Source organism: Callospermophilus lateralis, chromosome 6 (assembly GCF_048772815.1).
Source record: "Callospermophilus lateralis isolate mCalLat2 chromosome 6, mCalLat2.hap1, whole genome shotgun sequence".
Taxonomy (NCBI): domain Eukaryota; kingdom Metazoa; phylum Chordata; class Mammalia; order Rodentia; family Sciuridae; genus Callospermophilus; species Callospermophilus lateralis.
Window position 1 is genome coordinate 108,375,328 of NC_135310.1, and position 13,198 is coordinate 108,388,525.

Genomic DNA, 13,198 nt, shown 5'->3' on the forward strand with positions numbered 1-13,198 from the left:
CACTTGACAACTCAGCCTGTTAAAGTCAATGCACCCCAGGATCCCCTCTTTTTCCTGTGCCCATGACTGGCTTCACATGGGTACACATGCTGGGTACACATGCTGCACAGTTGCACAAAGACCTGTACTCAGCAGGGCCCCACCCTTTGTTTAATGCCCTGTTGTTCCATCTTGCAATTTTAAATTTCTGAATGAGTGATCTTACATATTCATTTTATACCAAGTCCTACAAATTATGTAGAGGGTTCTACTTCCAACAATCTGTGAATAGTAGCCATCCAATAATTCTTTAAACCCTCGAGTAAAATGGCCCCAGGAATATGTTTGCTGTTTTTTTCCAAGATTAGGAGCAGCATATCTAGACTTCCCAAAGATAGAGCAGAGAGGGTCTCTCCTGAGGTGTCGGGGAGCTGATTTCTTCAGCCTATTCTCACCTGCCTCTTACCAGCTGCTCTGTAAAACCACATCTGGACCATAGCCAGAATATGCTTCTGTTCTGTGGAAGAGGATGAGGGCATTCTTGACTTTTGCAGAGTTAAACACTTGGAGAAACTTCAGGAAGAAAGCACTTGGGGAAAGGTAAAGCTAGCTGACCGTCAGCTCCCCGCCTGTTCCCCCTGCTTATTCTCATTTTCATGGTTCTCAGCATGTTTATTCTCTTCTTTGCAGTGGTCAAAGAACAAGTTTAAATTTCTTATTTCCTCTAGGGAGCCTAGAGAGAGGCACGAGGCACCAAATACAGGAAGTCATGTGGAGAGGATCTCTTATTTATTACAGTCCCCATATTACTTCCCTTCTCCCAGCCTCCGCCCCCACCTCCAGCCACACTGTGTCTCCTTGCTCTTTCCTGCAGCAGAGAGCAGAAGGCAGTTCACCTCTGCTCTCTGAGGTCTGGAATCTTGCAAGCCCTGAGTATCTGAAGGCTGGTCTTGTGAAACTTACATCCTTCTCTGGTTGTGTGATTGAATGGGGAGCTCTTAAGTTTCACCTCAACTAAAGGGTTTGGGGAAGATCTCCAGTACAGGACTGCATTTCAAAAGCCTAAAAAGCCCAGAAGAGAAAGGTAGGCACCTGCGCAATTTTGTTTTGTCTTGTGGAATGTGAATCAAGCTGCTCTGAGCTAGTTGTGAATATCCAATGTAGCCCTTTCAGTTGGCTTTGCGTTTTCAAGCTATGTATCCTGTGGAGATTTGCTGATTTATGTGAATGTGAAGGAAAATGGCGAAAGGGAGATGAAATTTGGGTTTTTGAATTTGTACATCTTTGGGTAAAGAATACCAACCAACATAGTACAAAGAGAAGACAATTTTTACTTTCTTTGGAGGGAAAAATCTCATTAGGAATTGTATTTTTGGTTTCTACAAAAGGGGTAAAAGTTTGACAACTCCTTTTTTATAGAATCCTACTATGATTTTTTAAATTGATTTCTGAGCTTTTTAGTTAAAGATGTATTAAAATTGAAAGAGGATTTGGTAATAGAAATTTTAAAAAGGTATCTCCCATTAGGGGTACCTATGAGTTACAAGTAAAATTAAAGCACTTTGTTCAGGGATATGGTGGACTTTCGCATTATTTTCCACAGTTTTCTGTGAAATAGTTGTTCTCCTCAAGGTTTCCTGAAATTTGTTATAAGTAATGGCTGAGAAATCTGATTTTATTTATTCTGTTGTGTTAATTGATTGCAAAGATAGTACCCATCCTTTATCTGGCTGCTCTTTTTTGGCAACTGTTTGTTCGAGGTGATGTGTTAGCTGAGACCTAGAGAAAGGTCAACACGTATTCCAATAACACTAGGTATTGTTTTGGATTTTGGGAGGAATGGCCTTATGATTTTATTTTTATTTCATTTTATCCTCATAACCAGCTTTTCCTCTGGGAGAAATATTTTATACCGACCTCATAGAATATCAGCCAATTATACCTATCCTGTAGTCCATTTTCCATGTCCTACAGCGTTCTTGGGAAAATGCAGTTTAGATCTTGTCACTTTTCTCAGTGAAATATGTCATTGTATTCCATTGCTTACAGACACGTACCTAACCTGTAGTCAGGGGACCCACTGCTTCATGTGTTGCTTGGGAGCTTGTTGTCCCCAGATTTACAGGATGTACATTTTACCCAGATTCCTGGGTGATCAAGCACTGACTTGAGGGAGGGTAGATGAGACTTTCAAGGCCTGTTTCTTCTGTTCTGCCAGCATCAGCTCTCACCACCTGAATCTTCAACTGTACTAAATGCTTCCATTTTCCCAGCAAGGGAGCACTCTACTGCCTACCCATGTCTGGGCATGCTGTTCTCCCTGCCTGGATACCTCCATTCATTTATCTTCTCCACCCAATTACCCATTACAGCCTGATTTGTACCCTTATTACCCTTTATCCACTGCCTGCTGAGCACCCTCCAGGTCTGTGATTTTATGGCACTCGGTAAAATACTTCTGTCATAGCCCTTAGTACATTAAATGATAGTTGCTGTATTTATTCTCTTCCTTGAGGAGTTATTGGTCTCTTATTTCTGAATCTGTGGCACTTGTCACAATGCCTGCCACATAGCTTGTGCTCAGTCAATGTTACTTGAATTCATGAATGAATGAACGAATGTGTACCTTGCCTGAAGAACCTGAATTGATTATCAGAACGAGATCTATGTGTTTCTAGGAGCTTCCTGATCCCTATAACATTTGCTCTCACTTTTTTTCTCTGAGGCTTTGTCAGATTATTTATCCACCAAATATTTTGAGTACCTGTGATGTGCCACACCTTTTAGAATCTATTTCTCCGTGTTTTTGTGGGTAGCATCTCTCTCTCTCTTTGGGTGATTTCCCATCAGTGTTCCCTTTCTTCACCACTCCAAGTCAGGGATCAGCTTTTCAGCAAATAAATATTGTGCACTTTGCACATTCTAGGCAGATTCCTATGTGCTAGGATTGTGACAGCAAATGACACAGATGTGGTTCCTGCTCCATGCAACTCCCCATGTGGAAGACATTTTATCATCCTCTACCCTGCTTTTCCTTAATGAAAACCCAAAGAAGCCTGCCCTCTAATAAGTGTTGATGCATCCAAGTAAAGACATCAGAAGCAAAGTAGGAAAAAGTTGAACTGTGGGGCTCTGAGTTTGCTCCGGTACCTACAACTCTCTTGCCAGGTGACTGTAGGTGAATCCACAAACTTTCCCAAACCTCGATTTTTTTCAAGTAGTAAACAAGACAGAGCTACAGGGAAAAAAGCCCTTGACTTCATGGAGTGCACAGAGCAGAAACTCTGCTTTTCTAGGGAACCTCTGCTTTCATGCAGCATGATAATATAAAGACAATTCTCTGAAGTTCTCTGTGTCCGAGCAGCAAAGGGTCTCAGGGAAGTTATTTCATTACTACGCTCATGTACTCAGCTATAGATATTAATGTTGTCCTTTGGTACATTTCCCCAGAGCACAGTGCGACAATGATTCCTCAGGAGCATGTCCTGTGACATAGAGGAATCTCCTAGCTATTAATTTGGGGGCTTGAAGTGGGGAAGCTGAATGGGAAGGCAGTACCATCCTTAAGCAGCCTCTGCTTTTAGAAAGCAGACAGAAAGAAAGGAATTGGCTTTACCTAGTGGTGCAGGAAAATGTGGAAGCCTGTAGACACAGAACCAGTCCTATTATGTTGATCCTCATTGTAGCACAGGGCTCCCTTTCTGACTACATGTGGGATTTTCCTTTTTTTCCTAAGGATTGTGTATTAGCCAGATTTTGCCTGGAATCAAACGTTGGGGCAGAGCATAGTATCATTTTCCCAAAGCCTTGTGCTCTTGTAAGGTGTGTAGATTACTGGGAAACCAATACTTGCTTTTTTCTTCTCCAGGCCCAACCTGCAGGCCTAGGCAGAAATGAACAGCTTAGGTAGTCTCATGTGACCAATTTGGCTCTCTTCAACTCTTTCCTCACTCCTCCATCTTCTGAAGCTTCCAGATGAAATACCTCCTGGACATCTAGAATTTTTCTTTCTTACTTCCTGCTGCGTATCCATCTTATTATCTCCATAATTCCTGCATGACCACATTGGGTGGCAATGTGGTCATTCAGCAGCACTTGCTTGCTGGTCATTTCCTAATTGTTCAAATTCCCTTTAGTCTCTATTAATGAGCACAAGTTGTAGCAACAAAAGAGAGGTTAACTGGCATGGAGGGGACATTTAGAGGAGTGCAACAGATCTCAGACTGTATCTGAGACCAAACTTGGCTATCATCAGCTCAAAATTTTTCTTTTAACCAGAGGCACATGGTGGATTAGAAAGAGGCAGACTTAGTTTTAAATTCCTCATTGGCTACTTCCTTAAGTAAGCAAGTGTACTCACTACCTCTTAGTTTTTATTTCTGGAAATATTTGCTAATACGTAGCACTCAAAGTGCAGATAAGACTGGTTAGTGAAACTGCATAATACATTACTTCAAGAAATAGATCTTAAGAGAGGAGGCTCACCAAGATGATGAAAATCAGAAGAAATATCACCTGCAGAAAGAATACTTGCAAGAACATTCAGGGGACATTTGAAGGAAGGAGTAAGTCTTGCAGCACATGAAGGCTGCTTTCAAATATTTAAAAGTGGCTTTGAGTGGGAAAAGAAAAGGCCACCAGATCAATGAATGGAAATGATAGTGTAACAGATTTCAGCGGAATGTGCAGAAGGATTTACCCACCATCAGAATGCTCTAGAACCAGGAGAGCTGCCTTGTGGCGTGGTGAACGTCCTGTCCTGGGCAAAGTTCCATCACCCTGGAAGACCAGAGACCGGGGTGTTCCCAAGCAATGCCTGTGCTGGGTGTGGTCTGGCGGATGACCTCAAAGGTCTTTTCCCACTACCCAGAGTCTCCTGATGTCAGTGCCTTAGCCCAAGCCATCAAATAAAGGGGGGGGGAACCCCACCAGGCTAGAGTAGAGTGAAGGGGGAGGGTGACTTTCCGCTAGTTAGTCCTACTTTTCTGCTGCAGTAATTTTAAAATAAATCCTTGTAACAACAATGGGGTAGTTTGGACTTCCAGGAAAAAGAGAAAATGAAATGAGAACAATGAGGAGGGAAAAGTTCATTCCAAACCACTCTTCTTGGGTTACTCTCCAACTTGATTGTGGGTTACTCCTTGTGCTGCAAAGACATTTCTATTTGATGGAAAATTGCTGTGTTTTGGTACATTTTCAGAAGTACCAAGCAGAAGTGGGTATCAGCAAATGCCACTATTTGTCAAATCGAAATAAAGCCTTGATTTATTTTATTCTCTCTGTTTACCTAGGCTTGCTTTCTTAAAAACAACAATATTAAAAAAATCTCTTTGAAATATAATCAACTGTGCAGGGCAAAAATCACAGAAACCCTTGCAGACCGGTGTGTTTATTTTTAGATGCACATCAGCCTACCCAGCATAGCAAAGCAACTGTCTCATGTCCAAAGCATGGCCCTGGGAATTTCCTCTAACAAGGCTGTGTTTCCGCCCATTGTTGCAGTACAAAGGGCAGAAGGAGGCCGGAGTGGAGGCTCTTGTCAACCCCGCCTAGAGTGAAATCTGGGACCTGTCATCCCCTTAGTCCCTGTGATTCTGAATGCAGCTATGGGAATGTAGGGTAGTCAAGATAGAAGTCTCGATTCTGGGCAGATGCAAATGAGTATACATGGATGATTATTTTATCTAAAAATATCTCAGAAATTAGTGATGGCAATTTAAAAACAAAGGCTCTGCTTTCTATTTGTAGTCAAGTATCTAACCCTGGTGCTATGAAGTGGATTCTTGTATACTCCTGAAACAGGAACACCATTTGAGGATGCTGAGTTGAATTGCAATTAACAAAGCAGTTTTAAATAAAAGTCATAAAAGCACACACAGTAAAAACAAAAGTCATAAAAGCAAACACAGCTCCAATAAATGCACACACACACACACACACACACACATACACATACTTGTTCTTTGTAAAAGCAATTATCAGATCCCTGAATTTTTCTATTATTGTAGTCATTTACTGATTTTTTATTTACTCATCTACAAAACGGGTAAAACAGATTTCCCATCGTAATAGTTTTGGAAGGTATAAGGTACAATGCTACAAGTAATCAAATCCAAACTGGACTTGACTTAAGGTTTTGTAATTTGGTACTAATATGCTGTAAGTTCCTGGCAAGAAATCTCTGTTAAAATATTTAGCATTACACTTCCAGTTTTTGTTTATTTCTTTTTTGCTACTGCAATAAAAGAACTGGCAGAGCCTTCATGTCTTTGTCAAGCTCTCTCCACTCCCAAGGAAAGTCACTGCTTTGTTACTCAAAGTTGCAATGTGCCAGGTTGTGTTTTGGGGTCTCAGGGAAATGCAGAGGGTCTCAGGTCTGCCCTGACCCATGATGAGTCTGCAATCTGCATTCCAGCAGCTCCAGCTCCAGCTCCTGCACAATCAAAGTTTCAAGGAGTAAGGGGGACCTGCACGTACAGATGCCATCAGGGAAGGATTGTTGGACTTTGCCAGCAGGTGGAAGTCCAGGCCACCTCCAGGATTCCAGATGCAGGAAAGCGTTTTCTAACCCTTTGGTGAGAATGCAAGCATCTTAGTAAAAATGCCTTTATGGATTGTTTTGTTTGCAAGTGTTTATTATCAGACACCCCTCAGGGGTTCACGGGGCAGTTTGAGAATGTCCAAAGTGAGGCCTGGGAATTTCCTTCCACAAAGGCTGTGCTTCCTCTCTTTGTTATTCCTCAAAGAACATGTTGAGGCATTACTAGAGATCCTTACTTAACCCTTTCTCTTGCTCTGGGCTCTTACAACTCCATCACAGAAAAATTACACTGCCAGCTGGCTAAGAAGCAAAAAGATTTTTGGAATTCAGTCGTGTGTGTGCACCTGTAGCTGTGCAGGTACCTGTGTATGTCTGTGTGTGAGTGCGCATGTGCGCAGAGGAAATAGGCAATATGGAATAAACATTTCCTTTAAAAAGTTTTTCACTCAGTGTGGTAACATGCACTTACTCATTGATCAGATCAGATAAAAGATCTACCTTCTTTTGCCACAATCTGCATTCCTAGTACAAATGCTGACTCAATTTCAGTTCCCTATCTCCAAGGCAGGACCCTTGTAGTATTATAGTTGCTTTTCCCCTTTAGCGTTTGCTTATCGGCTAAAACAGGGACACGATGAGTTGGAATATCTATCAATCAATCAAGAATATTTTATTGAGCCTAAATGTTACTAAGCACTGAGGGAATGCAGAAGCCCTACCTCCAGAAAAATTCCAGAGCCTCTGATATAATAATACATATATCCAGATGCAAACTTTTGTGCATTAGGAGGGTGCAAAGAAGCCAGGAAATTGTGTGGGTTAAGGACAGGAAGGATTAGAAAAGAGAAATGATCCCTTATCCGTCCTGGGAGTCTTCGATTATCTCCAGGGACATTTTCATGGTGTCTACACTGTCCCCAACCCTCCAAGTACCAGCACAGGATAGTGCCCACATGCACACCCACAAATCCACACCTTGCTCTTAGGAGAGGGAATTGCTATCTTGAAGGAACTCTTTGGCCTTGTCACACCAATTTCATGCTAGTTTCAGTCTCAACACTCATCTCTTGGTCGTCCTCTCCTGCCCCAAATTAAACATCCAGAACTTCACCCTCAGCCACTCCTTCCCTCCCAGTGGCTTCAGTATATCCCCTTTTGTTGACATAGAATTATGCTTAGGTGCTTCACATCTTAAGACAATAGAAGCTGCTCTTCCCATCCCATGTTCCTCTTTAGCTGCTCTTCCACCTGCCTTTCCCCTCACAGAACTCTTGAATCATGCATGTTCATGTCTTCATCTCATCACCAACCATTCACTCCATTCCGTGCCCCTGATCCTGGGTGTACCTTAGTGACCACCCGTGTCAAGATTCTCTCTGACCATTATGCCCTCAGATCCATCTCAGTTCATCATCAACAGCATCTGTCACCATTGACTACCAAGTCCCCTGGTCTTGTCACTGTCTCCTGGGATGCCACAGACTTCTTTCTAGCCTTCCTTCTTCTCCTTTGGCTGTGACTTCTTGGTTTTCTGTGCAGGTTCCTTTCCCCTCTGCTTTCCCTTCAATTCCCTGATGAACTTGACCTGGGCCAACTTCTCTTCTCCGTCTCACTGTGGCCCTGCTGAAGTACATTCCTCTGCCTAGAATTTTCTTTTTTCCCTTCTCTGTCAGGTTAACTATTCCTCAAAGCCTATTTTAAATGTCACCGGCTTCTTTTTGACACATCTCCCCATCTCTGGGCAGAACTGGCCTCTGTGGCACTTTCCCCCCACCTCACTTCCAGTGCTTTTGGTTCAAACCTCAGGGCAAGTTCTCAGGAACAGAGTGCCATCAGATTCATGTCTTTATCCCTAGTCCCTGGCATTATACCTGGCATGTTAGGTTTTCATTAAATGTTTGATCATTAGGAATGCAAATGTGTCGTTTCACAAATGACTTAATCCTAACAAAATAACATCTTGTACTGTTTCTGGATGGTTGCATTAGCAACTAATTTTAATGTAATATTTAAATTATTCCTGTTTAGACTACTAACGAAGTCTTACCTTTTATGAACATCAGAATCAATTCTGAACACTTATTATCTGAGTTTTTAATCCTTGTTTAAAAGCAAGAAATGAAAAACAGCTTGGATTTCATGCTGTATTTCCTTCTTTTTTTTTTGAGGGGGGGCGGAGGTACCAGGGATTGAACTCAGGGGAACTCAACCACTGAGCCACATCCCCAGCCCTGTTTTGTATTTTATTTAGAGACAGGGTCTCAGTCAGTTGCTTATCTCCTCGCCTTTGCTAACGTTGGCTTTGAACTCGTGATCCTCCTGCCTCAGCCTCCTGAGCCACTGGGATTACAGGCATATGCCACTGCACCCCACTCATGCTGTATTTCAATATCCACTCAGGGAGAATCTATGAATGTGTCGTGAATGGTACTGTACATTTATTCATGTACCTTAAGTGTGGTGCCCTGAAGTAACAGAAATAACATTATGTCAAGGCTGCTGCTTCACCGTGGATGGTGACGTTGCATAGGTTTTCAAGAGCTGCACCTTGCAGACTTGTCCTATCTTCTTCCAAAATACAGATTGCTGCGTTTTCTGAAGGAGAACTGTGGTGACAGTTGAGCACTGAGGCAGTCGAGAGAATCCATCCAACTTCTTCCTTCCCAGGAGCCTGAGGGGCAGAGAGGGGTGTTAGAGGGCAGGGCAGAGACTCATCCAACTCTGGGTGATGGGTGGGATGCTACATCTCCTTTTGGCTATGAGAAAAATAAAACAAGCATGTGCCCTGCTAATTTTAGAAAAGCCTAATTTCTTTGAAATCTCTATTTGGGGTTTTTATAATAATGTCTATAGAATATTAATATAAGAGAATGCAAATGACAAAGGTGATATTGGTGATGCAAAGCATGGTTTGTCCAGGGGTGGTCTAGAGACTGGAAGTAGATGAACTTATCCGAGTTTTGCTCAAGATGCAGATTCCCAGGCTCCCTGGACCTACTAAATTAGAAACTGTATGTTGGTGGGAGGTGGGTTGGCACCAAGAGGGACAGAAGTCCTGCAGAATCCATACTTTCCAGCCAGCATCAACCTTATTTATTTATTTATTAAAGTATTAAGACAGAGTTCCACACAAAGTAGTTCTCAAAAACATTTGTCCAAGTAGCAAATAGGACATTCAGGAATATGAATGAATTTATGGGTAAAAAGAATGGGAGTTTTTAAAATAAAAATGTACAACCAGATTGCTAACATAACCTGACATGTGACTAGCGATTGAACCTGGGCTGCTTGTAACAGAAATTAGTAACTTTCTACATAATTAATCTATTTTCCCATTTGTTGTCTGTAATTTCTCCTTACTTGTTTTATCAGGTATTTCTGCCCATTGCTTATATGCTTAAATTTTGTGTCTAATGTAAATTAATGTAACTTATAATCTGAATGCTTTTTTTTTTTTTACTCGTAACCCATATCAAGTAAATCATTTCATAAACTACAAATTTCAGTATTGTATGAGCTTCATTTATTGTACTGGATTAGCCTTCAAAGAAGCAAACCTCCAATTAAGGAATTGATTAATAATTATTTCCATATTTTGCTAATATATCCTAGTTATTATTTATCTCAAAACTGAACTGCCACACCACAACATGTAAACATGCAGGTACACACATACACACAGACACAGATTCACACTGGTGACACATAGTGGTACAAACGTGCAATCTTAGTGGGAGACTTGTAGGGAACTGAATCAGGAGAAGGAGAAAGAAACACTGGAAGTTTAGAGAGAAAACAAGCTGATTTGGAGAGATAAAGAAACACACACACACATTCACACACAGTCACACACACACATATTTAGAGAGAATAGAATTTTAAAATTCCCTATATGGAGGCTTTTTAAGAAACTTCTTAGGACTTTCTGGTTCTTTTGTCACTCGCAATGAGGCCCTAATATTCACCAGGATCTGCTCTCAGCACTTGATTCAGATTAACATAACTGCACCTCTAATGTTCATTTTACAGACAAGAAAACTGAGAAACAGAGAGAGTAAGTAATTTACCAAACTTTCCCAGCTAATATATGGTACAACTAGGACTTTAACCCAGAAATGTGGTACCATGCCCCCATGTTCTTATCTCTTCTAGCACCTCTAGTCATGTGATACATTTGCAATAAGCATTGGCCTCCTCTGTGCTCCCACTATACTAAGGACTGGGCCAATGACAGAAGACAAACAAAGTCCTGGAAGGATAGTGGTATCAGGGGACAGCAGAAGAGCCCATAAATAGATCCTTAGAAGGCAGTTCATGAAGTGCTCTATCAGAGGGACTGCGTAGGTGTGTACATAGGACTAGAGTCAGAAGAGACTTCTTTCAGGGAATGACTTTGAATTGGGTTGTGAAGGACAGTGGGAGTTAAGACATATGAAATGGAGAGAGTAGAAAATTCTAGGCAGGGACCTAGAGAATACAGTGACGGTGGGACTCTTGGGAGGTCTGGAGAGGGGAGGGTGTGTTGAGGCAAGAGCAGCACTTAGCCTGATTGTGGTGGCTGTTTCAGGAGGCCTACATATACCAAAACATCACGTTAGGCAACATAAACGTAAACAATTTTTATTTGTCAGTTTTCTCTCAAAAAAGCTGGGGGAGAAAAGGAGTGGGAAGAGGCAAAGCTGGCTGTGGATACAGAAACTGTAATTATTAAAGATTTTAGCTGAAGACAATTGTGTGTGTGTGTGTGTGTGTGTGTGTGTGTGTGTTGGGGGAGAGGCCAAGAGCTTGCCTACCTGCCAGTATTTCTCTAAGTGATTCCAGAGCTTTTGATCCAGCAGAGCTAGGCCTGGGGACTAGCGATCAGTATTTTGTTTTCAAAGTGAGAACCACTATGATAAAAAGAATCATGCTGCATCTCAGAGGTTATTGAACTTTCATAAACATCAGAACCACCCAGAGAGGGTCAAAACGCTGGTTCCTGGAGCCCACTGCCTGCATTTTGGATTTGAAAAGGTCTTGGGTGGGATTTGCATTTCTAACAAATTTCCAGGTGGTGCTAAGGGTACTTGTTGAAAGTTCACACTTAGCAGAACCTTGGAGGGCAAATCCAGGGACTGAACTAAGATTATGTGGGCAATTCTTCAGTCACACTAAAATTTGAAATATCCAGAAAGAAAAAATTACTAAATCTCTTATCTTCTTTGCTGTCAATGCTTCTCTTACTAACATTTTTGAAGTTTAAGAAAATCCAACCCAAATATGTCTGACAATTCTGGTTCAATTTGGTCTTGTCCCAGATCAGAATATGGTAATTTGTAGGGTTCTTTGGAATTTAAAATATTAGTCCTCTGAAACTGGAGTTTGTTAAGCAGAAAGCCACTTGTTGCCCAGAACAAACACTTGAGCCAAGCATTTGCTCTTTTGGAGACCTCAGATCTGTTGCTCTGGAGCATGTTTCTCTACATTCTAGAACCGTCTGAATCTGAGTCTCTATGGAATGGGCCACAAACATGGAAATGGAAGATCTGTGTCTCTGAGTGTGGTCAGCTGGGGAAGACCTAAATATATCCTAAGGGCTGTTATTTCCTCCTTGGAAGATAAGGCAGGAAGAGGCTGGGAAATCCAAACTCAACTGGACAGATGGGTGGGGAAGAAGGGATCCTGTGTGATTATTTTCTCTTTGTTTACCAAAACAAAAAACAAAAAACAACCATCTTCTCTAATATCACAGTCACAAATGAAATCACTCACATTCAACATTCAGGGGAAAAGAGTTATGTGAAAAATAAGTGGCAGAATTAATCTTCAATAACATAAGTAAGTGAAGAATCAGGGTGAAGCCCATAGGATCTGATAGAAACAGCAAGTTACAAGAGAAAATTTCTTGTGAAATTAAATTTCATAATCAGCTCTGCAGCCTGAACTAAAGAGTATTAACCTGCAAACACCATTCCAAATGTCCAGAAGCACCTAGAAATCCTCATTCATCCAAGGTGGATATAATTCCATTCACCACCTCTATTTCATATAAAAGGAAGGGGCTAAATGTAAGTTTGAAGATTTCCTACACAATTTGTCACCTTTAGTTTACCAGTGGAATTAGATGGTGCTCCCTATTCCATCTCCTCACAAACAAAATTCAACCCTTACTGAAAGTCACTTCTGAGTTTTGAAACAATGAGTTCAAAGGGAAGTTACTAAAAATAATTCGAATTAACCATGATTGTATAAAAAGGAAATAAATGGAAAACTACTTTCATTTAGCCCGAGAAACAATAAGCTTTCATTACCTTGCTCTTTCCCCTCATTGGTTTAATTTTCACTCTGGAATTTTACTTCAACTAAGAAGTAACTCAGATGCACCAATTTGGTGGTCTATTTATTTGCTGTTTCTGCATGACTCCCCACAATCCTCCCAAGCCAGTACCCTCCCTCCCTTCCGCACCTGTCAGCCCACCTGGTTTCCACCTAGCTCCAGCCAGATCTGCTCTGTTGAGGCTGGCCTCTCAACAACCCTGTGAAAGCAAATTTTCACTCCAGCAGGTAGAAGAGGGTCATTAATTAAAGGAAGGATAAGTCCCCAGGACTGTTGCTTTGACATAATCAGTAAAAATTTAAAGGAAGGGAAAATAAAGCAAATTTGGAGAGAGGGGAGGGCTCCCTGTGACGTATTGGAGC

General features: G+C 41.5%; 1 protein-coding gene across 5 annotated transcripts in view; it reads left to right on the forward strand.

Moving 5' to 3' along the window:
- The first annotated feature begins 811 nt into the window (after nucleotides 1–811).
- The window catches only part of Adgrf5 (adhesion G protein-coupled receptor F5), a 91,747-nt gene continuing 79,360 nt past the window's right edge, over nucleotides 812–13,198 (forward strand). For all 5 annotated transcript variants that reach the window (XM_076858613.2, XM_076858617.2, XM_076858615.2 and 2 more), the window contains exon 1: nucleotides 812–1,063. The gene's annotated coding sequence lies outside the window, so the exon portion shown is untranslated. The remainder of the gene's footprint in view (nucleotides 1,064–13,198) is intronic.